The sequence below is a fragment of the Nyctibius grandis genome, chromosome 20 (genome assembly GCF_013368605.1).
Source record: "Nyctibius grandis isolate bNycGra1 chromosome 20, bNycGra1.pri, whole genome shotgun sequence".
NCBI lineage: Eukaryota > Metazoa > Chordata > Aves > Nyctibiiformes > Nyctibiidae > Nyctibius > Nyctibius grandis.
The window spans coordinates 3417607-3444838 of NC_090677.1; the positions used below are offsets into that span (position 1 = coordinate 3417607).

At 43.3% G+C, this 27232-nt stretch overlaps 1 protein-coding gene across 2 annotated transcripts in view; it reads right to left on the minus strand.

Moving 5' to 3' along the window:
• The window catches only part of MCU (mitochondrial calcium uniporter), a 93503-nt gene that overhangs the window by 14857 nt on the left and 51414 nt on the right, over nucleotides 1-27232 (minus strand). The window lies entirely within an intron of this gene.

Here is a 27232-nt window from a genome sequence, read left to right on the forward strand (position 1 = left end):
CTCCTGTCCCCCCATCCCCTACCCCAATGCTGGGCATTTCCTCCCATCCACCGCAGGGGTAAGCCACAACCCAGGAGAGCCTGTCAAGAACAGCCTCTTCTCTTGCCATCTGTCACCCTGTGGGGTTTCCCCCCTCAGCCAAGTTCACCTCTACACACCTCGCTCTCAAGGCACGTAGTTTAAAGTGAGAATGTCTAACAGAACAGCTGTGATTTTTTTTTTCTCCCTTAATGTAAAATGTATTTTTAAAGCCACATTGAGTTTTAAGAAATCAATTTTGATTACCACGGGGACATGGAAAGTAGAAATCACACAACAGCATCAGTCATTAAAGGTTAAAAAATGAAGTTTTAGCATAACAGAGGGGGAAGGTTAGGGAGGTGTGGATTAATAAATCCATTCCCTTAGGTTGTTTCCTGTGCTGACGTGTCGTTTTTCTCTTGTCCTTGCAGAAGAAGAGAAGCCAAACTCTACGACACAAGTAGTAAACATGCCTGTTCGTACAAAAACAAATAGTTCAAGATAAAAAAAAAAAAGTGCTATAAAAAAAAGAGCCCAATAAGAAGAAAGCGCATGAATGGTTTGTCTGTTCTGCAACCTTGGCAAGGGACTAATTTGTTCATGAAAATCTAGAATCAGACTGATTTAAAGTCTGTCTTCCAGGCTAAGTTCTACTAGTTACATACAAACTCTCCCCCAACACTGAAATTACAAGTCTGGCACAAAAGAGCCCAATTTTAAAAAAGAATAAGGTGCCACACCAGCTCTCATCCATCTACAGTGGTATATATTTCGGTGACGAGCACTCAGATCTTCCAACAGCTGCAGTCCAATATGGGCATTCCTATGGGCTGGCATTTTTTTGTTCGTTGGTTCCTAAAACACAGTTGCCAAACCTGCATTTCTGTAAAGGTATCTCATAGGGAGGGCTTGTTTTTAAAGTAAATTTCTAATGGAAGTTTGCAAACAAAACCCAGGCTGTTGATTATTTCTCTGCCAGATTGTCCAGACCTCCGTATTTTGTGAGGTTGCTTTCAATAATCTACTTAAAATCGCTTTATCTACTACTTCACTTTTCTTCTGAAGCCTGGTATGCAAACAGAGGGTATTTTCAACTACATTACGCCTTCTTGAAAGCGGGACCTACAGCCCAGGTGGGCAGTGCTTTGACAGCTCTGGAAATTCACTCTCATTTGTGCTGTATTTACGCTCTATTTTTCTCAGTCTTGACCATGAAAAATCAGAGGAATTTTCATTTTTCCTCCTTGCAATTGCATTTTCATAGTCAAGTCACACAGGCAGCTAACAGGAAAGAGAACTGGGCATTAAACAGCTGTAACTGAACTTAAAAAGTTGCATATTTTGGCAAAAGTAAGGTTTAAAAAAACCCCAAACCCTATATGTTGGGAATCAAAGGGCAAAATTGCCTTTTTACATATGACAAATAGCAAGTCTTCCAGACTGACACCCATGTCCTACTGCTGAGCAAGCAGGAACCACCCTTCCACCTACAGAAAAGCAGGTTTAAAACTCAAAAACACCCAAGCAAAACACAGATACAGCCTCGCATCCTGGAGAAATCAAGCTCTGCTGTCTTGGCATCACTATTATATTATGAAAAAAGTCAGAAGCTTCAATGATCAGAAGCCGCACCACGTGTAAGCTCGTTTTCAGAACCACATTTGACCTAAGGAGGGAAAGCCTCTAGAGGAAGTTTAAAAAAAGATCTTTTCCTATTTGAAACCAGCAACTTCAATTTTAATCCTTCTAATAATAGTATCAGACCAGATACAACAGTAAGTGGGCAGAATTTATACAGTGAGGCACAAAACCTCCTGTCAGAGAGCACTACCACAAAGCACTGTTTACATACTTATTTTACCCAACCCCACGGCAGAGCTGGTACTTTCAGATACGTGCTTTTCACCACTTCACTCTTCCCTTTTACATGGTATTAGTAATTTCTTTTTGAAATACTGCACATCAAGAGCCTGCCTTCCTACCAGATTTGCACGGGAGTCCAAAAATTTAGTAGCGGTTTTCACAAAATCCTAAACCCCACTAAACCCAGCATTATCCCATTGCAAAATAGCTATATAACTGAAAGGTATCATCAGCTAGCATCTGCAAAGGCTTTACCTTAAGGCCAGGAGCATTTGACAGGTATAAGCTAGCTCCAGAAGTCTCCTGCCCTCCTACAATACGGGCAAGAACAGGGGAAAAGGCAAAACGGGTTGAAAAACAGGGCACGTTGGGTGACTCATCAAAAAGCTGAGGTGTCTCTAGATTTAACCACTTTGACAATTCTTTCCCCCTGATTCAGGCCTGATCCAACTCTATGTTTCATTAACCCCACAGCAGTATGCTGCCATCAGGTTTTACAGAAAGAAATGCTGGTTAAACTGCACATATCTGTTACTCCTGCAGTTCTGAACTGCGGCTTGCGATACCCGCTGCTGTTAGAAATTTCTTATCTAAGAAAACAGTCTCTACTGGTTAGGAAAAGAAAAAAGAGGAACAAACAAACTCAAAGTCAGCAGAGACCTAAATGCCATCTCCTGTCATCCGAGGTGACTGAGAGCTTAAGGAATCATTTTTATTCTTGAAGGGTGGCTATTGTTTTAAAATTGAGGTGGAGGGAAATGTCTGAACCCTTTATCCAACGTCTGCAATTCAACAGCTTTATGCAGAAATGTGCTGAAGCGCGGGACTGAAGCAGGGCAGGGTGGAGGAGAGGAACTGTTCAAGCTTTGCTGACCAGATTCAGGATCATTTGCCTGCAGACAGGTCGACAGCTCACTGCTTCAGCAAAGAAGTGCGGAACAATTACAACCAGGTTTCAGCTGAGAGCCTTGTCCACCACTTCTGAAATAAGTGATATTTGGAGTGCGAAAAGCAGCAAAGCCAGACCACCGAAATCAGAAGCTTTAAACACCAGAATAACTTTCTGGGTCTCAAGAGGAAAAATGCAGGAATTCACTTTCCACATCCATTCAATCATTCATTTCCTGACTTATCTGCAGTAAGATGCATGTTAAGAGGCTCAGGGTTATGCAGCAGCTTCGCTCCCAGAATAATTAAGGGAGCGAGAGTAAAAATCCCAGTCCTTTGTTTAAAACTAACACTTCCTCCAGCCTTGTCAAGGTCTATATAGACAACTCAAAGGTAAAGTAACACCATCTCAAGAGGTCCTTGATTCTACATAGGTGACAAAGTTAATCAAAGCCCTACTAGAAAAAACATCCTTTTAGCTACTGGTGAGTGCTCTCTGATGGGAAAAGAGGGAGCAATCTGGCAGAGCTTATGTTCTGTATTTTATATAATTACCCAATGGTAGCAACTTTAGGGTACCAAGTCTCCAAACCCTAATTAAAATCAGAAAAAAAAAAAACCAACCAAAAAAACCACTGAAGCATGAAAAAGGTGAATATCTTAATCTAGAACACAAATAAAACATGCTGCTCGCTCATTACCTGGAGTACCAGCAACAGTCATGCTATAGAGCTTCTGTGAAAGACAGCATTCACTGTGTAAAAATTTCTTACCATGAGTGAAATCTTTAAGAGATACATTTACAAGTGTCAGCTGCAACATCTTTTTATGAAGGGCTTTCTTTAAATAAGACTGCCTTAAGCCAGACATGAAGCAGCTCACCTTTTCCAACAAGCAACAGCTATCTTCTTCTCTATCCCCACTTTCACAGCATAAAAAACTGAATATCTTTCCTGGCTCTAACAGTGATTATCCTAAAATCCCCTGGCTAGCATCTCAGTGACAAAAATTGCTGTGAGCTTCCCCAAGCAGTCACAGCAACCCAAGCCACCCCCCTCAAAAGTGCTGAAGAGCTCCATTTATTGATCTTTCCCTCATTTCAGGACTCCAGCTACTTCTGTACTCAGTCTGTTACATTTTGATCTCTCTGAAACAGTACTTTCACTGTAAGTCATGGGGTCCCCTTTTGTCCTTCCATTTCGCTTCCCCCTCATACCAGCTGTGTTGGCAAAGCAGAGAAGACACAGAGCGAAACCACATTCTGACCAGAAATCTGCTGTCCAAGCTCCATGATGAGTAACTTATCAAAACCACTAATATTTTTACACCAGTACATAAGCTCCTACTGGATTTAAGTACGTACAACTGTGGTGGGTTGGCCATGGCCAGCTGCCCACCCAGCCACTCTCTCATCCCCCTCTTCAACAAGGTGTCGGGGGGAGAAACAAGATGAAAAAACTCGTGGGTCAGGGTAAAGGCAGGGAGATCACTCACCCATCGCTGTCACAGGCATGACACACAGGACTTGGAGAAAGCTGATTTATTGCCAATTAAAGTAGATAATAGCAAGAACCAGACAGAAATTCACACACCTTCTCACCACCTCACACCTTTTTCTTTCCACAATCCACCTTACCCCTTCACTCCAACTTCTTCATGCCCTCAAGATGCCCAGGGGAAGGGGGGTTCCTTCTGGAAACACCCATACCACAGCCCACGCAGAGCCCCACGCCCGAGCAGTGTGGTACCGACCCAACCATGGCTGCCCGCAGCACCTCCTCCTCCCTCAGTGCTCACAGGGCTGTTCCTCACACTTTCCCCCCTCATACCTCTCCTTTTTCCCCGTGTTTTTCCCCCTTTCTTACCTCAGTTTCCGCAGGGTGCCACCAGCGGCGCTGAGGGGCCCGGCTGTGCCTCGCCAGGGGCCGCCAGAACCGGCGGGAACCGTCTGGAACTGGCGGGAACCAGCTCGCTGCCCCTCACAGAGACCCCTCAGCCCCGCTGCCGCCCCGGGCACCCAATATAGCAACTATTAAAGCAAAGTCTGCAAATAAAGTCCTTCACATATGAACCAACGCAGGGGTCTGAGCACAGACAAGACCTTTTCAGTCCTCAGACGAGGCAGACGCGTAGGAGTCCCTCACACAAGGGGACAGGGAGAAGACATAATGGCGGCCCTCATGCCCACGATACCAGCAAAGAGGGATCTTGCTGCCAGCACCCAGATACAGCCCTGCTAATTTTGGATGCCTTCCTCAGCATCCTCCCTGGCTTCCTCAGAAACCTCCAAAGAGATAAAAACGGGCCAGTCTGGGCATTGGAGAGCTCTGCCCGCATCTCTCACCCCCTTTCTTTACCACCTCCATTCTTTTGAGACGTCTGGACATCTAGTCCTGCTTCCAGGATCTCCCTTTGAAAAGAAAAATACCTCAATCTTCCTCTGAAATTAGAATCACAGAATGGTTTGGGTTGGAAGGGACCTTAAAGATCATCTAGTTCCAACCTCCCTGCCACTGGCAGGGACAAATTGAGCCCAACTTTACCAGGGATTTGTTCAACAAATTGCTAACCCCGTATGGGAGACCTCCAACTTTTTGCTACAGTCTCTAAATACATTCGCATGGTAGATATTACATGAAGTATTTCCTTCAAGGCACACACCGTGCTTCTGTCTGAGACCTGGTATGCAATAAAACAGCACTTGTTCTTGCAAGGGTAATGCTCAAACCACACCACTTTGCTGCCCTGCAGCAAGCTGGCATGCAAAAAAACCCAGACATTTGGCCAGAGAAGAGAGCATGGTGGGGAACGCCCGTGGACCTGGGAGCCATGCTCCAGCAGCGGCAAAAGAGCCCCACATCCCTGAGCACAATCTTCTCCCCCGTTTCCAACAAGTCCAGACTGCTGCTTTTTTAAACCATACGGCTTGTCTCCAAGGACCCAAGCACTTGCCTGATTAAATCCCACTGGCCTGAACTCATTTCTCGTTCTCTTTGCCAGTATGCCCTCACTCACATCCCACTCGAGAGGTCAGATTTTGCCCCGAAAACAACACCTTGCACCCACTGCCTCCACAGGGCAACGTTTCTGCGGATGAAGGTCAAGCGAACAAGAACCCGTCTGAACTGCAGTGCTGTTCCTCTTTTTTTTTTTTTTTTTTTGTTTTAAAAATCAGGCTGAGGAGACAGACACAAAAAAGGCAATGCCAGCAAGATGTGGGAAGTGTTAATCTTTGCATTTGGAAGCACTTCGTATGACCTACACATCAGCAAATGGTCTTCATTTGCCACCCTTCTCATTCCTGCCTGAATTTTCTCTTCCTCCAGCATTAGTACAGAGCTTCATCACATCTGCTAGGAAAGGATTATAAACAGGAGGTGAGCTATAAATATTCCCTTCTCATCCTGCTCCCTTTGCCCATCTGCCTAAAAAGAAACAGGTAATCCACAGTGTCCAGGAAGAGGTGGGGGTAGGAGGAAGGAGATTCATTCTTTGCAGAAAGAGAAAAGGGGATGAAGCAATTGCCCCTCGTTCTTCATTGCGCCTTTCTCCCAGCCATTAATGCTGCTATGGAGATGCTGCAACCAGGAGACTTGTAACAGGAACATCACTGCTTTTGATGGCTTTGATTGAGCCTCTTAGGTGCAAGAGCGGGAAGAGGAGGTAATGAAAGGGGAAAAAGTTTAACAGACACGTTAAGCACCTTGGTCAAGCAGTCTCCACTGCTTTCAGCAGGTGCTTCCCTTGCCACCATCCACACCACTTTTCCCCCACCACAAAACAAAACAAACAAAAAAACCACCAAAAAACCCCACACACTACACACAAACCCAAACCAAAACCTTTTCTCAGTCTACGTTCTTAACTTCGTCGCAAACGTCAACACCATCACAGAGAATTACACTGTTCCTACTTTACTTGAAACGGATGATAGCCATGGTACACCAGACCACCACACTCCCTCTCTCATCCAAACTTTGCACAGTCCTTCCTACCTCTAGCAGGCAACCCAAAGCGGGGCTGGAACATTTCCCTCGTGGTTTGTGATGCCAGATCACGGTTTCACTATTAAAATACTTTTTGCTTAACTGGAGTAGGATGGTTTGAATTCCATTTCTTTAATACAGCTCTCATGGTTACTGGAAAAAAAGCTGAGAATTTTAATTCCCTTGCAGTCTGAAGGACTGAAAAACAGAAACCAGACAAAATACCATGATACATTTAAGCCTGTGTCAGCTTTGAAAGCTGAGCACAAAGACAAGGCAGAGCTAAATTCCTTTCCCTAGTTTCCAGATTCATTACTTGTACCTTCCTGTACTGAAAAGGATGTTACCTCTCTTCTCAAATTAAAGGGACCTCCAATCCTGGTTTCAAAAGCAGTTTAAAGAATTTAGTGAGTTTTGATCCCACTGATTTCAGAGGGCATGATTTTGTCTCCCTCAGCTGCTCACAGCTAACGATCTTATAAGGAGAGAGAAGGAATCAGATGGATTCCCCTCAGCAATTTCCCCAGGGCAGCTTACTGTTGTTTTGTTGGTTTGTTTTTCTGTCTCTAGCACTTATCAACTCCATTAGGCAACTACTTTTGTCTTTGTTATAGCCAGTTTAAAAGAAGGGCTTTTACCCCTCTTCTCCCACACTGCATAAAGAATGGCAAGAGCTTTCTCGTGAGGAAGCAGCAGCTAACTGACACATCCCTGGCACTTACAACAGCAAGAATGAAACAATAAGCAGAGTTATGAAGTGAGATTTCCACAAGTGCAAGGAAATTCCTTCTGTCTCGGTGCTTGCTGGGGAGCAGCCAACTCACGTTGGTTTTCCAAGGAAATAAACTCAGAAACGAGGGAACTTTGCTTTCAGCTCTTGAAAAGAAACAGCAGGCTCTTGCAGACTTTGGAGTCAACGCCTGCGTATGTACAGCATCAGAGAAGCTGCATACCCTGAAATACAAAGAAGTACAATATTCTGCAAGTCACAGCAGTCCAGTACATCCCAGTACTGGGGGAGTCCTACCCATCAATTCCCTGCTTGTTTTCCTGCGGGAAAGAACACCACAAGAAATCTTATCTCTATTTAACCTTACCTGGGTTTGGTCCAAAAAGGGACCAAACTGGCAGAGCAGAAACATAAGCAGGTTTGTGGAGGAATGCCTTGGACAGTAAGAGGCAGTTCCTTTGTACCCACCAAAGTCATATCAATTCAGTCCAAGCATTAAATACAAAAAGTACTTCCTTCTCCCAGATGATGAGCCTTACAGGGTAAGCGTGGAGACTGGATTAGCTTTAGGATTGAATCCTTTGAGACAATTGGGGAGTTCAAAAGTATATTAACACCCAGAAGTGCCAGATAAATTTTACAGATACTCTCCCATTCAGTTCAGGTCCTAAGATAAAAAACATAGGTTTGATAAACAGCTACAAATAACCTGTGGCCAATTAACATTGGCCAGGTTTCTTCTGTGAGAAACACCAAAGCTTAGGACATTCAGCTTGGCATGCTACTTTGTTTTCTGTATTCAGTTTGCATCAGTTCACTACCAGGTGTGATTAGTACAGTAAAAATCAATCCTTTTCCTAGTCCCACACAAGTCTTGTCATGAAGCCCTGGAAAAATCTTCCATTTGATTAAGGGTGGATGCCTGACATGTTTCCCCTAGATATGCTACCTGCCATAAGGATTGTTACTGGGTAACTCTGACTTCTGCCATCACTTGTGGTCCCTGGCAAGTTATCGTCATACCAGAGCAACAGAAGAAAATGGAAAAAAAAAAAAAAAGAAAAAAATTCCAACAAAAATTATGAATATTTTAAATCCATTAAAGAGCATTGTTTCATTGTGCTACCAGACCACAGATCAAGGAAACTTACATGCAAACTTAATATCCCTATGTTAATGTTTAATATCCTGTTGTTAATGATGTACCTTGTACCTGACTATTTCACAGGATGGCCTCCCACCTCCACCCTGAGAGAGGAAGTGGCGCAATGCCTCACCCTACAGTGTGCCACAGGTATGTGCCTAGAGAAGGCAACTCAGTAGAGGTTAAACACAAGTGAAAGGCAGTGCTCTGCAGAGGCAGATCTTTATTGACATACTAATGAAGTGCAGTAAGAACACAGACATGCTTATTTTGAATTTGACATTTAAATGGCACGTTAAATTCAGTTTTGAAGCTTTCCCAGTTAGGCTTTCCACAGCTCATCTCACCTGGCCTCTCTTCGAGAGAAGGAGATAGGAAACTGGGGTCGACCCCTTCCGTACAGCACAAGGAAGAGCCGTATGGTACCCGGTAGCAGTCTGTGTATGGTTTCAGAAATGCAAACTTGGCAGTATTTCCCAAGCTCCTCAACACTGTTGTGTTACAGCTCCAGCCTGGCTAGGGAGCGCACAGAAGAGCCACTTTGGTCCTGCTCCTCTAGAGTTTGCAAGCATTTCTCATCTGTGGGACTGCTCCTCAAAACCCCCTATTCCCAACCTTGGCAGCAGGTGGGTCTGACTGGAACTCCAGTGCCTGCATCATCAGTCATCTCTGGGATGATAAGGAGGAGACCCAGAGATCAAAGGGGTTTTATTTCATTGATTTATTTTATTGATAAAGGAAACGACTGTAACGGCATCTCCCAGTAGCACTCACTAGCTCAAAGCTATTCATTTCAGCATCTCCTGCACGGAATTACTGTGCTACGAAACTGAACAACATAATTACACTTCAATGCATGAAAGCACAACAGAGGCACTAACAGCTAAACAAAGTTTCAGGAAATCTAATAACTGAAGTTGATCACTTTATCTGACAGCCACTGCCCTCCTCAGAGCAAGCTCAGTCACGTCCTTCAAGCTGAGTGCGGTGGGACGAGCGGCCAAACACCCTAATGAAGGGCTGCTTCTCCCCATTAGGTGCCGTGGCAGAGCCTGCAGCCAGGCCCTCGTCAGTGTCAATTAATTCTGTCTCTTCCTGGACCTCCCTCCTCTGTCTTATGGGAACTAGTTGAAACCAGGTTTATGGACACATGCACAAACACACCTTTGGTTTATATAATGATTAATTAAGTCAATGCACTTAAGTTAAATCACTAGCAAAAGAACCTTAAAGAAAAACAGACCTAAAACTTTCCTACGCATTTTCAATGGTTATCAAGTTATCCACTAGCAGTATATCTGATAAATTAGGATTATAGGGGAGCATTATGAAAGATGAAAGGAGTTCCCAAACATTTGGTTCTCTTTTGGTTTACAAATACTGCTTTCTACTAATTCTATATCATGCAGATCACAAGGATTGTTTTAGTAGAATTTTAATTGCAATTTTTCAGATTGTTTCAGCCCAAGTATTTTTCTTTTATTTTAAAAATCCAGAACATAACATTTACCATGTTTATACCTCTAACCATCTAAAAATTTTTCCCACGGAAACTGTTACAGCTTCATCCAAAGAATAAGACACAAGGAAGATCCAACACAAAACAAATCAGTTTTCAACAGTCAGTCCTGAAAAGCCAATTTGAACTTCTTGCCAAATGACAATCTGTAAACCACACGTCAGAGATATGCATGCTACAAAGGGTTTGCAGTTCATACTTCTTTCCAGTACGAACACTGAGGCTTAATTCATATTAAGGGCTTGGAAACAATACACTGGAAAAATGACCATTTTTCTAGTCATTAAGACCATGTAGGAATCAACAACCCTGGGAAGAGAGATTATCCTGGGAGAGGGGGATTTGGAATGGAAAGTAATGGGAGATCTTTGGCTAGGTCACTTCCTTAAAGCTTTTCCAAATCAATTAAACTGGGTTTAATATATTGTGATAGGTGTTCAGCGGCCTAGAAGGCGGCAATTTACAATTTGGCTCTGAATTATACAAGCTGTCAGAGGCACCTCTACAGTTTGTATTTTCATTGACAGTTTTGTCTAGTCAATGAAAATCGAATCATTCTTCTCAGGTAAATTAAATTTACACATGAAATGGAGCAAAAAAGCCTCCGTGGAAAAAAACACGAAGGGACACAGGCATCGAGGTAAGGACTTCAAAACATGCTTTTGATCCAAGCAAGGAGGCTGGCTCAGCTCGTGCAGAATAGGATACTCTCCATACTTCTTTTTCCAAGAGACTTTTAAATGCTTTTTCACTACAGTTAATAGACCTGGGAACCAGGACTTTCCCTTTGATCCAGTGCTAATTATTACTTAAAATTCTTTCAACCTTGAATCCCAGGTTTCTTCTCCACAGGGACAGTCTTAAGAGGCCAGAGAGCCCCCGTTTGCCACCACACAACTGTACCACCTCACACACAGGTCCACAGCCTGTGCTAATGCAAGCTGGCTAAAAGCCCCCTCAATTTCCCAGACACATACACCTCCTTCCAACAACTTCACCCCCTGGCCTTGGTGTCAGATGGTGAGCAAAGAGCTGAAACCTTCCCCCTACAACCACCCAGGCCTTGCACGCAAGTTGTTACGGAACAGCCACAGCACGGGAGACGAGTGACACTTTTATTTGGTCACACTGTCTGCACTCCAAGGACTTCACGTGTGCAAGAGAACAGGCTAAACGCACTAGAAGATGTAACAAGACCTTCACCAGGACTAGTCAGTCAGTTTGGGTCATTCCTTAACAAGAAAAACTGAAGTTCCTATACAGTAAGGCCACTTCCCACTTTAAGATGTCACCATCTTAAAGTAGGTCGGAGTTTCTATCCAAGTCTTGCTGTAGTCTTATTTTGGCTGTATTGAGTGAACAAACGATGGAGAGCACAAGCCTCCACAGCTGACCTACTGGTAGGACTCTGCCTTGTCTTCAAAGCAGCCCTGTGCTTGTGAAGTCTGCTGGGCTCGCAGTTCTGCAGTCTTGTACTTGCACCAAGGCACAGCTCACAGTCATCTCCAAGATACCTATCAACAACCTTAGAAGATCCAGACACAAAAGGAGAATGAGTCAGGTTTAGGACTCTATTACAATTGGTTTCTTTCATCCCTGCCTGCTTATTCTACTTCACTGATGGGTGAATTGGATCAAAACAACTTGTAAGTGAACCACAATTAGCTGTCACAGCTGCTAGTCATGATTATTGCTAACTGTATCTGCTAAAAGCTTGCATGTCCAGAAATATTCACATGGATATTGAAAGCAGATTCTTCCTACGACAGTATTTTTTTTTTGAGTATATACAAAGCTTATTACTAAAACAAGAAAGCAAGCAGCAAGGCATTACTAGTTAATAGTTCAGGCACCAGGTCCAGACACTTCCAACCAAACTGTTTATATTTGCAGAGACCAAGTCCCCTGATAGCACGTAAAGTTTCAGCTTTCTCAGTGCAGCAGTGAAAACACATCAGTCGTTGAGAAAGCATTAAGAGAAGTACTAAAATAGCTGGCTGTAAGCAGTGTAAGAGGCTGTCCAGCTGAATACTACGCAATTCCATAAAAGAGCTCTAGATGCAAAAAGATCAGTGGGAAAGCAGACCACTGTTTTCGACACACAAACCAGTAATACTTACATCAGGGTTTGGAGGGTGAAGGGTCTGGAGGGTCTGACCTATGAGGAACGGCTGAGGGAGCTGGGGTTGTTTAGCCTGGAGAAGAGGAGGCTCAGAGGTGACCTTATTGCAGTCTACAACTGCCTGAAGGGAGGTTGTAGTGGAGTGGGAGTTGGCCTCTTCTCCCACGCAACTAGTGATAGGACAAGAGGACAGAGCCTCAAGCTTCGCCAGGGGAGGTTCAGGTTGGACATGAGGAAGCATTTCTTCTCAGAAAGGGTCATTAGCCATTGGAAGGGGCTGCCCAGGGAGGTGGTGGAGTCACCATCTCTGGAGGGGTTTAAGAAAAGACTGGACATGGCACTTAGTGCCGTGGTCTAGTTGACATGGTGGTGTCAGGGCAATGGTTGGACTCAATGAGCCCAGAGGGCTCTTCCAACCTGGTTGATTCTGTGATTCTGTGATCTCTACGTTGCACTCCTGTATTTCACGAACATAACTTATTTGGGGAAACAAAAAAAATGCATGGGAAAGAACTAAGACCAAGTTACAACTGCAAGGGTTTGAATACAGTCTGTGAAATCACGCATGGGTGGTAGGTGACAGGCACACCCTTCTCCTCTTAAGATAAATTCCTTTTCCCCATTTGAAACGAAGGAAGATTCATTCCAATATGCCTACAGACAAGAGCAACCGAATTAATTTAAGTTTGTCAGATGTTTTGGTGGCACTGAGAGGTTCTTGGCACGCAACAGCTAAGAAGGTATTTATGAAGTTCAGCTGCACTGGCAAGACCAGGAAAATACTGGCCTGTTCCAGCCTTTCCGAACAAGACCATCACCAGTTACAAGCTGTCACAAGCGCCTGCTTACACCAGCGGGCTGCTACCATCACATACTTCACAAAACACAGCAATACTTTATAATTAATAACCATAACAAAGAGATATAGCAGCAGTTTTATAGGTTAGAATGTAGTCTGTTAGTGGTCATTGGTTTGGAAATGTTTATAAGTGAGACCTGTTCTATTTCTCATGGTAGGTTCAATTTGTTTTTAATATATACAGTATATTTAATAATACAGAAGTTTGACAGACCAACATTACACAGTAATAAGCCTGATCAGTAATAACTGCTGTTCTCCTCACCTTCTTCCTTGCCTATTGTAGAAAGCGAAGATGGACTTAAATTTAGAGCATTAAATTTAATGAGTTTGACACCATGACTCTTTGGATTACCAAGCATCATCTCCAAGACCACTGAACAACCTCTTTTGGTTTGGGGGCTGGTGGGAAAACCCAGTGACAAGTTTGTAGGAAAGCATGTGGCAGTTGAGGGGACGACTTCTGGGAGAGAGAGTTTTCCCACACACATTTATTATTCTTAACTCAGCTAATTTGAAACTTCTGTTTTGGAATTCCACATCTTCCAGACAGAAAGCCTTGCCTAAGGAATAACGGAAGATTAAATACCTGGTTTCCCCAAAGGATCATGATCTCTAGGAAAGCATCCTGTCAAGCCACTCCTCTTACCAACGTATGTAATTTCCCTGGACGGAAGCAGCTTCTCTGATGTTTAAACCCCCCAAACCCCCCCAGAAATCACAGCAGGAAGTTAGAGCACTCCTCATCGCTGCTGGCTGAAAGCCACGAGCATGCAAAGCCAACCCAACTTCACGCTGTGGTGCTGTTACCTCACTGATCTGCATTACAGATGTCATCGGCATCACAGTCTCTCGCTGCGTACCAGGAAGTTGGCATTGGCTGCAGGAGCCCCTGAGGACACTTCTTTCACAGCCACCTCCACGCTGCCAAGTCACAAGCAAGCCCCTGCAGCTTTGTAGAGGTCCACCTTGTACCCTCTGGGGTAAAGGCAGATTTACAGCGAGGTGCTGTATGACTGCCCCCCATTTAAAGAATTGTGCAGGAGAACCAACACCTCTGACACCTGCTAGTTTAGGCGGTGGCTTGTTTCTGGGTAAGAACAAACAAGTACTCATGGAGTTTGTACAAGAGCAAGTTCGAAAGATAAACAGAAATAAAGCCTGCATAGCCTGAAACAGATTGCAATAAGCTTTCCCACACCATTTTTCAGCCCAGCAAGAAGCTCAAAATGCCCATTCTGATCTGGCTAGAGGTAACTTATACAAGTGTCAGGCACCACCTTAATGGGGTGACATGAACTTCCTTTTATGCCCCAGACCTTCCTAGAATCGCATGTAAATACAATCTCTTTCCCTGCTTCCCTCCTCCCCCCATGAGACAGGATTTCTTTGATTCTCAATGTAATTAGGAGATAATTTTAACTCTGTCACTAGATTGATTGCACTGGTGCTTAACTGCGCTATTAAGCAAATCATTAGCTGACATGTGGTATCTTTTCCATCTGACAGAGCAATGCTCAGTTTTAGTGGGGAGGGGAAGAACTCTAGAGAAACAACCACCACTGATGCTTAGATTGCAGAAGCACACGGCCACAGCTGCTAAAGCACTGCTTGGGGAACCGTATACACTTTATCACAACAGAGGCAAGACAAGCAGCCATAACTTCAGTACGCTGCTTGGTATCCTGCATCCAAGGTGACCTGTGAAGGACAACACAACAGCTAGGTGTTGGAAGCATCACTGGGTAACTTCAGCAGCACTACTATACATGTGAGTTGTAAGAGCCCAGCAGAAGACCATCAGTTTTCTGTACTTCAGCACTGACTGTGCAAAGACCCCTCCTTCATTTTTACAACCCTGAAGTCCAAGCCTCCCTGTAGCACGTTCTAGCAAAGGGCATTAGAGCCAGTCAGCTCCAACTTTGAAATGCTGCTTTATGTGTTCATCACATTAGGAGAAAATATAGCATGTTCAGTCATCTGCTGCTACCTGAAAAAGGCTCCTGTGCCTCACATCCATTTGGAAGCAGACTAATTTAAGTGAACACCAAGTTAGACAGTACAGTGTCTAGCAAAAAGCGTATTTCAAAAACCACATGACATCTGGCTAAGTTCTCTGAAGGGAGTGTTTTCCCACCTATTCCACCTGTTGATTCTTTCAAGGATCCAAAATTAAGTAGTTAAGTAAACAGTAAGAAATCATTTAACAAGTCATTGTGCCCAAAATGACTGTCAAGGAGTCAAACAGGCGAGTTCAAAACAGCTGTTTTCTCCTTCTAGGAAAACCTTCTGCCCAAATACACAGAATTTACATGGAGGAATCATTTTGCAAGCCTGTGACACCAAAGCCTTCTGCTGCAGCAGCCACAGCTATTGACTTTGCTAACTACCTGCTTAGCAGCTGCTTCAGCAACTCATTCCCTCCACACCTTGCCTCTGAACCACTAAGTCTTTCTTCCTTGTTGGTGCAAGAATCCAAGGCAGTTAAAGTCCAGATTTTGTAGCAGTGGATTTATAACCACAAGAGCAGGCATTTTGCAGTCCAGCCCATGACCAAAAAGCACCTGAAAATGTAGTGTTATTTCTGAGCTCTATCTTCTTTCATTGAGATCCCATTTGCTCAGCTGAGCTTCCTCAAATTTCACATCTACTTTGTTTTATGTCGAATTTCACCTAGTTATTTTGTTTGATTCTCACTAGATATGTTGCAACCTAAGCCTAACGCTATGCAGAAAGGGCAGACATGCAAACCTCAATTTCAAAGAAAGATGGGCCTGGGATGTTCTTGGCTGACTGTGGAAACCAACGCTACACAAACACGTACACCTGCACAGCATCTGTACAGCAGCAGGGCTGCCCAGCTTTCTGGCTTTACCAACTGCCAGAGCAACACGAAGTTCCTTTTTAACGGTGGACCCTGTGAAGAGCTGGAAACATCAGTTCATTCAGGCAGACAAGTGTCCCTGATTAGCTGCCTTCTGTGCAGTAACTGGCTTTGTCTGGTCCTTGGGAACAGTAAGACAAGGCAAAGAGCTTGGCTTTAGTGAAGGTTGAGATAATAATGGAGGCTTTAAACTAGTGTCAGTGTTTGCTCTTCACAGAAGGTACATTCCACAACAGCCATTTGGGTGACTGGCACCTTTTCCTCTCCTATGTGCTACAGCACCTGGGAACAAGAGTCATCTGATACAGAGACCAAGCAAAGATATTCCATACCCCTTAAAAGCAATCTCACATGATAGAAATCACTGAAGTATTAACACAATGAATGCTGCTTATACTATTTTACCACACTACAAGGAAAAAAAAAAAAACCTCCAAGGTCTCTTGCAAGCCAATCCTAGGAATCCTTTTTCCCCCCTTTTTGCCACAGTAGCAGAGTTTACAGTCCAGGGCCATGGAGCAGTAGCTAACTGGGCACAGCTGAGGAACCAAATCAAATTCCAGATGGGCTTTTAAAGGTCCTTTACTGACCTGACCTTAAAATACAACACAGACTGTCAGCCCTTTGCTGATCACTGCAGCAGCTATGTGCCTTACCATGTCAGCCAAGTACAGTTGCTGGCACTTCACAGGGCAGGGGGTTAGAGGGTCTCTGTAGAAGTCACTGTGACCATCTCAAAGTGACCACTACAGCCATGGAATAAATTACATGAACAGGAGAAAGCACGCAAAGTCAACTGGCTTATTTTAAAACTGTTGCTGACAGCACATGTGATTTGTGTAGTTACAACAACATTTTGCAAGAGAACGGTAGCGTCTCAAGCTTCTGCCACCATCACTTCTGCAGCCATCATCTGGTAGCAGCCTTAATGGCTGTCAACAAGAACAAGATGAGTAGCAAATTCATGAGCTATCAAAGACTGTACTATCAGGGCAGCTCATGGACGTCCACGCCACTAATACATGAACAATTTTGTAGAACTCTACACAAGCCGAAAGAGGAGAGAGTTTTTTGTTGCTGTTGTTTATGAAGAAAAAATTAGGAGCTTCAGGTAACCCCAAAGCATTATAACCATTAATACATCCAAAAGTCCAAGGAGGAACAAGAGGACTATTTTACTGTAATTTTATATTGCTGTACTAGTGCATTTGTACTCCTCATTTTTTTCCTTTAAGGAGAACACCATTCAGTTTGCTGTACGTAGCAAGCAACTGATACATGTCAAGCACACGTACAGGACAAGGGAGATTTTATTCAACCAGTTCATACATAGTTCAGCTCTCCGTAGCCAAAGCTAGCTGAAAGCAAAGATCTTTACAGAGCATTTCCATTGCATCACAAACCCCCCACTGAGTCTTAAACCCAAAGACATAATCATCTTTGAAAGGCAGCGAGCGAGCATGTCTTGAACTTGACTAACACAGTCATCTGGATTTATTAATGATATCTTTTCAGAGCAAACCTAAAATACAAGAAGTGATACACGGTTGGACTGTGCCACATATTAGGCAACCTCATACATGACACATGCAGCTGTTTCATCAGCTGTCACCAGACATCTAGCACTTCTCATGTACAAGAGAGGCTGCCCTTCCCATTTACCAGCTTCCCCCACCACACTTCTGACCTCAGCATCTTCAACACACAGTTCATTACACCATATGCTATACATACCTGCTAACAGAAGCACTCCACGCCACACACAGGCAGGAATAAAAAGCTAAAGCTTTCTCTTTATATAACTGCATGACAGGGTTAGTGTCAAAGTGAAAACCTATGTAGTTTTATCAAAGGCTACCAGTTTTGGCGTGAAATTTGCGTGGACCGTGTCTCTGCTAGCCACCAGTCTACAGAATAACATTTTTAAGAGCTCAAATTGCTTTACATACGGAAAACAAACCCTGTGTTCCTGGAAGAGAAAAAACACAGAAGAGGAAGTAGGGGTATTTACATGCAGAAATTCTAAGTTGCTTTGAAGCAAAAGGCTCAGGTACTTAATTTTGGGTTTGGGGGAAGTTGTTTGGGTTTTTTTTAAAGCTGTTGGGAGACTAAAACAGTGGAAAAGAATTTTCCATACTGCTCCATCAGAAATGGTGGCTCTGCAGTAGTTCTCCAGGAGCAAATTCATGGTGGCGAAGCGTGCGGAAGGAAGTAGATCCACATCAGACTCAGCAGTATGACGTGAGTAGGAGAGACAAGGATGAAAACTGAACTCAAAACGGAATGAGTTACTACTTTTCAAGTACAAAACTTGAAGGCTGTTTCTATACCGTACTGAAAATACTCACTTGACCCGTAGCACATCTCATTTAGGGCTTCTCAACAGGCCACCAGATGACGTGCAAACGTCACCCCCATCCTCTTGCACAGAGCACACTGCTTGCATGCCTGACAGAGTGCAGCAACCAAACCTGGAACCCATCCTTTGGGAACAGACGACAGATCATGAATAAAGCAGCTTCAGCGTTTGTTTTTCACTAGCACATTTGCACGTGCTCAGCAAGTGAAAACCTCCCGTTCCAACTGCCTTGCCAGTTACTTTGTGTTAAATTTTCCTCTTCCCAGATACCAGCCATACAGTATTTTAACATGTTAGAACTGCAGGTCAAATTTGCCAGAGGAAGGAAACCAATACCTACTTACTCTATCCCAAGCTTCCAGTCATCTGGACTATACTCTGTTGTTATCAGCCCAGTACATCCCACAGGGAACAGTCAAACCCCAGTATTGCACACAGTGTGATGCTCTTGACAGGCTTTCATAACATCCACCCTTTTCAGATGTCCCTGCCTCTTGTCATTCTACTGCTCGCTGCTCTTTATTACAATCCAGGGAGACTTCCACAACCGTTTCCTTACAGCAGCGAGGCAAAGAAAAATATTTTACTGAACTGTGCAACCTTCATTAGCTTCTTGGCTCATGGACATAAGAAAAGTTATCACTGGCTCATACAAAGATATCCAAGGATATTTAATACAGTTAAAGTTTCTGGCACAGAAACAAGAAAAAAAAAAAAAATTGAAGTGTTTCAATGCTTGGCTAAATTTGCTACAATAGTTGAAAAAGTACTTCCTAAGCAAGCTTATCCGTGAGATGACTGCTTTGTGATGTACATCAACAGTTCAATTAATCACAAAACTACTTCCAAGGACTTGCCAGAAATGAAGAAATAATAGAACAGACACGTGTGTGAACTCACGCACTCTCGCTCTTTCTCCTCCTGCATGGAGCCATTCAAGAGCGATGTCTGAATTGAAAACATTTTTTTCCTATTTAAAGTAAATAATGAGTGTAAACTACCTGTGTCACTCCTCAAGTGGTCACTGCCTTCTCTCTACAACCCTCTGTTTGCACAGCACTTAAAACTACTCATTAGGTTCATCCAAATGAAAGATTTAATGTAGGAAAGCACCAAAAGAGGCAATTCAGGTAAATAGCATGTGTTTTATCAGCGTACCTGCACATAGAAAGTGTTTTTCCCTCCACTCAATAAATTTTATTCCTCCTTGGGAGAGATTTGACACAGACATCAAGCACAAACAGCTTGTCCAACTCTGAAAGCAGGAAGTACAGAGATCAAAATACACCACCCAGCTCCAAATCACCATTTTTATTTTTGTCTTGCTCCTTGTAAAATCAACTTCCATTTTATACTACGGGTGAACTCTCAGTGCTACCAGCTCTTGCTTTATTCCCCCAAACTCCTCACTCACCCTTAGCCATCCTACCACCCACTGTAGTAGGGTATATGCTGCCAAGACATCACTATTATTTAAATTAAACCCTCCAATATTTATTCTGTTCCTTATGATTTAGGTTTAACCCCTATACAGTGGCACTCCTGGGAGCACAGCCCTTCAGGCCATTGCACAGGGCACATGCAACCGCTGTGCTAAGCGGGATAAACTGCAGGGACAAACTTAAAACAGTTCCACTGCAAAAAAGCATAGTGTATAACTTCTGGTATTAGATAGCCTTATAGTATCAAGAGCAGATGAGTCATCAGGATAAGATTAAAAGGAACTGGTTTTCTAATATTGCCAGTAAAAAAAAAATTGGTTTGTGGAAGATACAACTTATAATTCTCAAATGTAAATTGTTCTTGGTCCGCTTTCCCTCAAATGGATGCTGTCATTTTGATGCATCAGTGGATGCTAGATCAATGCAATTCTACACTTGGTGTCTTCAAGAAGTTATCTTCTGAATCTGCCTGGGAATTGCTTAAATATTACACGGGCTGAAAAAAGAATAAATCAAACCTAACTATTAAAACCAGAGGTCATTTATCTCGCAAGATGAGAGACAATAGGCTATGAATAATGCAAAAGAGGTAAGATACGAAACATTCAGTTCAGTCTATTACCTGCAGCCTGAAGTGGGTATAAAATAGTTGATTAAATTGGAGAGCAAAAGCTGTTCAACCCAATTACTGAATAAATATTTTAGAGCAATTTTTCTATGAAACATTTGGAATTCATCTCCTAGCCTGCATTTCACCCAAGGACACTAGGGGAGGGCAGTAGGCTGGAAGCCTGTGCTTGCACTAGAGAAAGGCTAAAGCTAACAGGCTGGTTTGAGCAAGGGCTTCCAGAAGAACGTGTGCCCTTTTCAAAGGCAGGGAAATTTTCTACTCGCTTTCCCCAGTGAGCCTTCAACTGCGGGGTCATTTCATCTTGCTGTGTTCACCAATACAGGCTTACAAAAACCTTGTTAAAATTGGTATGCCACTTCACAGACGTGTAGCTTCGGACATCTGTTGAGGAGAAAACCTGAAGTTAGTAATTCTGCTTGTGAAGGTATGCTTTCAGGTTCTGCTTTGGGAAAGCATCACTCTCCTCTCCCCTACCCTGTTTTAGCTGTCAAATAAAATTAGAGCCAGGAGAACAGACATCACAGATCATTTAACCTCATCACTGCACGACCCAGCGGTTTCAGGGAGCATAACAAGAACCACAACAGAATTGCCACCTGATAATGCCAAGGTAAATCACTTAAACCAGTTATGATCCCTGTTATTTCCATGCAATTTATTTCAGAGAAGGATTGGGCACATCATTAGCTGAGCAACCAGAACATCTGGAAAAATATTCCTAACTGCCATTTGAACTATAAGGGAGGTATTTCCCAGTGCCCACGGGAGAAAGGAGCAGAACTCGTGCAAAGCCAGAACCAAGCCTGGATCACCAGGTGAACCCTGCCAGTGCCTCCATGCACTGCCCAGGGTGTAATTACAGTACTATCAAGACTTCAGATAGTTTTCCTGAAAGACCTACACCTGTGAGGAACTTCACAGTAACTCTCAGCCTGCATTTGGGAAGGGGAGGGAAAGAAATACATTCACTAAAGCTAATCTTTGCTCTAACAAAAAGTAAGTTTCAAATTATAATTTCTTAGCCCCATCTTTCTCCCCAGCCCCCAATACTTAGGAGCAGCAAAGATGTATCTGGAAAACTAAAAACCCCCAATCCACATGAACACAGTTACCTTCAAAGGCATGATCATAATAAAAAGAAAAACACATTGAAGTGTGAAAGGCACAGAAAAGGGATAAAGCTTCAGTGTAGGGGTTTGGGAGCAGCAGTTGATGCTTGTGTCAAAGTATTAGCTGGAGTTCTTAAAGATGAAACACTCAGGAGCAGAAAGGTTAGTTATATCCACTTTTAACTAAGGAAAAAGTGAATGTTACTGGATTTAATCAAACCTCACAAAACCTGCTTACTTATTCTGCGGTCGGTTTGGTTATACTGCAACACAAAAATTGGTTTTGGGATGTATGACTTCAAACCCAAGCAATTTCAAGAATCTCTAGCTTCAGTAAGTCAAGTCACCAAGAAGGAAAACTCATTTAAAACAGTCAGCCCTAAACATATTCACTATTTCTACTTTATTTTCCTGAAATGCCACTCATGTCCAGTGACACGAGATTTATCTACACTAAGGTGCGTCTACCAGACTGTGCTCCCAGTTTAGTACTATGGTTATTAGCTCAGAAAAGACACTGCATGTAAATAGCTATGTGGTTCGTATACTTTTGGATGTATTTAAACCAAAGATTTATTAAATAATACATTTTTATGACACTCAAATTGAAGTTGAAATATAAATATCCAAGTCAAATGTAGTTACCTTAAGGGTACTTGATAGATCAATACTCTAAACACACATTATTCATAGCATTTAAGCTACGATACGTGAAGCTACTGCTAACTGTAGTAATAAATAGACATAATTTAGCATACGTGGGCTAAAACCCCCACAACCAGATACTTTTGAAATTCCAGGAGAAATATGGGGGGGTCTCATGTCCGACTTCGATGGAAATTGAGAAGGAACAAAAACAAACATAAGTAAACCTATCTGCCTTTGAGATGCCTAAATATCTAAAAATCTAGAACAATATGCCCCTGATTTTTTACAGGGAGTTTAACCTGTTTCTCATTAACTTTTATCTTCATACACCAGCAAAAAAAACGGAGCTAAAGAACCAAGAAAGCTTTCTTGCACAAGAGAAATGAAAAGCACACACACCCAGGAAAAACTATGGAATATCTCCATTCTCTGCTGCAAGCACAGGCAATATATTTAACATGGTACATGCAATTCTGACTTTTACAGACTGGAAAGAGATCTTAATGATGAGATATAATCCCTTCTCCCAGCCTGTATTTTAAAAGCAGCTCCCCTTTAAAACATTAACGTTTCAAGGTTTATGAGAATACAGTAATTAAAATAGACTTTGGCATACTTAAGACTATTTATGCTTATTTTCCATCAAGAAATAAGTCTGATAATGTCCACAAAAATAGATCTTTAAGAATCCTTATCACAAAGTATTCAAAGCCTAAGACCTGACTTCCAAGTTTGACAGTCAATATCTTGCCTTTGGCTTTACCTGACTTGAGATCAAAAAACAGAGCTGAAACTGCCCACGACTAAAGAAAAAGATGCTTCACTCACACTCTGGCAGAGGAAGTCTCTTGCAAGGGAAAAAAATAGTCATTGCCCATTTAATTCCACAGAAATCAGCTCTTATTTGGTACCCTTCCAAATCTGGATAAATAAGCTGACATCTTTCAGTAGACTCATTATCTCATCTATCCCACACTTCAGCCAGTGACTTTAAATTTAATCTGTCTGCAAAAATCTGTGAAAAATCCACCAGTGATTATGCTAAAAGAACGATTTAGAGGCTGGTGTTATTATGCTAACTGCATCAGCGTTAAGTGTGATCTCAAAGCCAACCGCCCCATTCATGCCTTGCTCGGAGCGTGCTGCGTGTCACTCCGCATGCCCAGTTCCTTTCTCCTTTTGGTTGCTTTCAGCAGAGCTTCAGACCTATAAATAAATAAAGAGCAGGGAATCCCAGTAATGCTCAGGGCTCTGTGACTGCCTTTTCTGCCAGTGAGGCCGATAACTGGAACGAATGTTTCCGACTCAAGGCTACCTCCTCCCTGCTACCAGCACGCGAAGGGATGCGAGCAGGAGAAGTCCAAAAGGAAGATGCTTCGTTTCTGTGTTACGATTTTGAGCAAGGTCTTTCTCGGGGGAATGACTCACCGCTCAGATTTCATTCATGCTGAATGCCCGTCACCGGTTTTATTTTGTCGATGACAAGCAGTGCACGTACAAAGCAGAGGCTTCCCCCGCCCTAAGCTGTGCCCTGGGGAGACCTGGGGGGCACGAGGCGCCTGCCCAGCAGCCCTGCTCACCCAGGCAACGCTGACCCATGGTTGAGGCTATTCAAATAACCCATTTTCCTCCCAACTTGGCACCGAACTGACAAATCCATTAAAATAGTTTTGGATCCTGTCAAGAGACACCACTTAAAAGCATTTCTGTAGTTACAGTGGGTATAAAGATCTTGGTGAGAAGACTGAGAAACAAGCTTTGCTTTTGAACAAGCAAAGCGTAGGGGTCTTTAAAATATTAGTTGTCTGATAGTGATTCTAGAGAGTGGATCTCACCTTTTTTTATTTCCACATAGAACAGCCTCAGAGATACAGAAAATTCTACATGGGCTAACTTCATAAACGACAGACACTGCTCACAAAAATCATGACCTGTCCTTACACCACAGAATGAACCAGGTTGGAAGAGCCCTCTGGGATCATCGAGTCCAACCATTGCCCTGACACCACCTTGGCAACTAGACCATGGCACTAAGTGCCATGTCCAGTCTTGTCTTAAACACCTCCAGAGATGGTGACTAAATAGGAAGGACCTCAGTAACAAGGACAGTTACGTTCCTGCCCAGTCCAACGAGCGTCCTATTTGCAGGACAGGCAGCTCTAACAGCAGAGACTGAACAAACCTTGTGGTGTGGTAGTTCGGGCATTCACCTGAAGACAAATTTGTTTAGATCCCATGTATAGACAAGCTGAAATTCCTTGGGGTTTTGTTTTTTAAAAACACACGTGTCTTGCATCCTGGAAAATTAATCCAACTGCTATGCTGTAGAAAAATCAGAAGTACAAGATTGCCTCGGACTCTCCAAAAGGCTCAAAGTGCTGCATGCGACCCGCTGCAGTGAAGCATCCCTTGCGAGTATCTCCTGCGCCAAGCCAACTCTGTCAGCAGGTTGGCAACTTTTTTTTTTTAATGAACGTAGTTTGCCAAAGAAAACACAGCCAAAGGGCAGGAGGATCAGAACAGACTCCCACCCTCCAGATGATTCCATCCCAAGTCCTGCTTTTTCCCCATACTACTCCCGGATTAAGTAATACAGCAACAACAGCTCCACGTTAGAAGTCACAAAGCCTTCCCAGCGCTGCTGGTGGGCGGCAGTTATGCCAGCAGCACTCGTCTTGCGTGGCGAGGTTTTATGCACCTTCTAGACATTAGAATCCAAACCCTTGGATTATGCGACACCACCAAACTCTGCTTTTGGGAAATACTCATTTGGTACCTTCATTATTATATCTGATATGAAAGCTTCATTTTGATCTTTACTTGCTTAAGTTTCCTGCAACCCACAGTTCTTCACCCTTCACGTTAATTTCCAAGACTCCTACCTTGGTGTTTTGGGCGATAAGCACGTTTGACCCAGAATCATGCCCAACAGTGCAGCCAATAGGAAATCCAGGGAATCACCACTTCATCTCCCTCTCGGGGCTGCATTTTAAACAAGACTAAGCTTTGGCATTGATGTATCCCCTGCATCCCTCTCCGAGGCTCTGCTGCCTGCTTGCCAACACATTCCCCACGGGCTCTCAGCATGCGCCATCCATCTCGCACCGGTCTTAAGTGTCTGCAGAGCATTTTACCTTCAGTGAAGCTTTAGCAAGGAAGTTTCCCTGGACCAGTTGATGCTAACACAAACACAGATTACATGAATCCTGAGTGCTGCTCCTATAAAATATACCTCAATTTACATTCGGATGAAGCCTCGTGACTAGCAGAGCATCATCTGTCATATTACCTTAATTAAGGAGACCCCAGGCTGTGCTGCTGCTGAAAGGGGCTGCCTTCCCAACTCCTACCCATGACAGTGCTCCGATGTCGTCTTGTGCACTCAAGTTCAACCATTTTTTTTTTCTGTGGGGGCAGTTATCACCAGGATGAGACAATCAATACAACTGGCTGGCCCGCCACGTGACCACTGTTTTTCCTGCTTGTGGCATATGCAACTGGAAGATGAGAAATACCCCATCATCCCTGCTCACACCTGGGGCTGACATTTTCCTTCTAAACAGACATTAAGGCTAGCATTAGTGGAAGCTTAACGTTATTAAGCACTGTACCACTTGCTGGCAGATCTTTGTTTGCATTCATCCTTGTTCCCCAGTGAAAACCACATGAGCGTTGCCCAAACTGGCACCTGAAGCTTTCCTGGCTTGAATAAAGCTAAGAAAAATTCAAGCCTCAAGTATTAGTTAACTGTTCAGCAGTACTCTGTTCTCCATGAAGGGAGGACATGAATTCCTCAGATGAATTTTCTAACTTCACTTCCACAAAAGCACAGTGGTAAGTTTTAGCCCTCGCAAGGACGCTGCCACATGGCTGAGTCAGATCTTTGTTTTCTCATTGCTTGAGGACAACCACTGTATTAATGAACTATAAACATTCATTTCAATAAAAGCTCCACTATTAATTTGGGGGGTTTAAACTCACTCTGGAGTCCAGGCAATACATCAGCCCTGTGTAGGCACACACAGAGAAAAGCTTATTTGTTCTCATCAACCCCAACATCACTTTGTAATAAACCCAAGTTCGCAGCCAAATTCATCTTTCTTCAGAAACCTGCACGCATTTTCTGCGAGCGTTTAACTTGAACTTTCCTTTAGGCAGAAGGCTTGACAATGCTGCACTCACCTAATCAAAATGAATCCATATTAAGCAGCACAGAAGCTGAGAAGCAGCCCCTTGAGCTTGCTCCCCCCTCCAAGTTCAGGGTTATAATTACTCAAAATTAACCCCACACCCTTCCCCTTCTTCTCCCAGTCCAATTTCCCACTGTTCCCACTGGGCAGGAGATGCAAAGCATCTATCTTTCAGAGGAACCAGAGTACAGTTATCCAAAACAGCTACTGAATCTCTACTGAAGGGATCAGTCCTGCTGCATTTCAGCTGTCTCCCGAGGCTCATCTCACCCTCCACTAACGTAATTACATGCTTTATAACAGCTAGAAAAGGCAGAAGGTCTTCATGTCCAGATGCTGGGACTCAGTGCTTCAGGGAAAGAATAAAGTAGGATTTGAAAGACAACTACTAAATCTGCTGGCAGCCAAGTAATGTAACTCATCACTTGTGCCTACTCGTCTAAGATACCGGGTTATCATAAACCTCTGAGGAAAATACAGGTAAAAGATACCCAGCACCTAAGCACCGACACACAGAGGGTCAAGTAATTTTACTGTGCCTCTCCTTTTCATGTCACTGGAAAATCTCAGTCTTCTAGCTAAGACACACACCTCAAATAATCGTGGACTCAGTGTCGTCCTTTGAAAGTCAGTGTAGGGGTTTGCTCCTGAACAAGAACAGAGCTGAAGCCGTTTGTACCACCACCATATATCCATCAAAGTAGCATTCAGTCTGCATATGTATTAGCGTGTCCCAACACAGTCAACCCATGTCTATCATTTACAGCTGTGTTTCACACCAACAGCTGCAGATTTGCCAAATACAAGTTGTGCTTTAGAGATTAATGTTTGCTACGA